The sequence below is a fragment of the Tamandua tetradactyla genome, chromosome 12 (genome assembly GCF_023851605.1).
Source record: "Tamandua tetradactyla isolate mTamTet1 chromosome 12, mTamTet1.pri, whole genome shotgun sequence".
NCBI lineage: Eukaryota > Metazoa > Chordata > Mammalia > Pilosa > Myrmecophagidae > Tamandua > Tamandua tetradactyla.
The window spans coordinates 58,789,538-58,790,330 of NC_135338.1; positions in this window are offsets into that span (position 1 = coordinate 58,789,538).

Sequence of the window (793 nt, forward strand, 5' to 3'; positions counted from 1 at the left end):
TATAAGATGAGGGTTCTTGGATGCAACATGGGAAAAAAACAAAAGCAAACAGAGACAAGCAATGACTAAGGAGGTGCGTGGTGGGGTAGGAATGGGCACAACACTTCACAGCTTACAGAGCCCTTGCACTCCCACCACTTCTGGCCAACCTGAACCTGCCCCTGAGGCCAGCAGAGCAGGGATGAGGAAGGAAGATCTGAAGCTGTGGAAAGTGAAGAGATTTACTCTAGGCCACACATTAAAAAGTAATGCCTCTGAGCCTGAAGCACAGATCCCCCATTGCTTGTGCAGCACAGCGTCCTCTATGCTCATGTCCTCACGAGTACTGGCCCTGCGGCTGAGGCCACTCTTAACACCGCCACTGTTATACGGTTTTCTCTCCTCTTCTTTCCTCTTGTTGCTGTTGCTTTCTCTTCTGATACTGCTTGGTATGAGAGCCTCCCATTTCCTAGGGACTCCACTGGGTAGAAAGATCTTGTTCAATCTTCAGAGCAAAGAGCTCTCTGAAGCCCAGGAGGGTAACCCTCCTTGGCTACCTTCACACGGTCCATAAGTGAGAGAGTCCAGACTTGGTTGGATCCCAAAGACCCTTCCTTTACCTGTCTGCCACAGGCTTCCATGTAGGCAAAGAGAGGTGGCTGTAGTTTAGCCCTTTATTAAGCAAAGACCCCTCCCAAACGCCATTTGTTATGGACATGCAGGATTTGGACCAGGGGAAGAGGGGAAACAAAGCCAAGGGCCAGAGCGAGGACACTAAGAGGTGCCCTGGTCACAGCACTGAAGAGTGGAATGT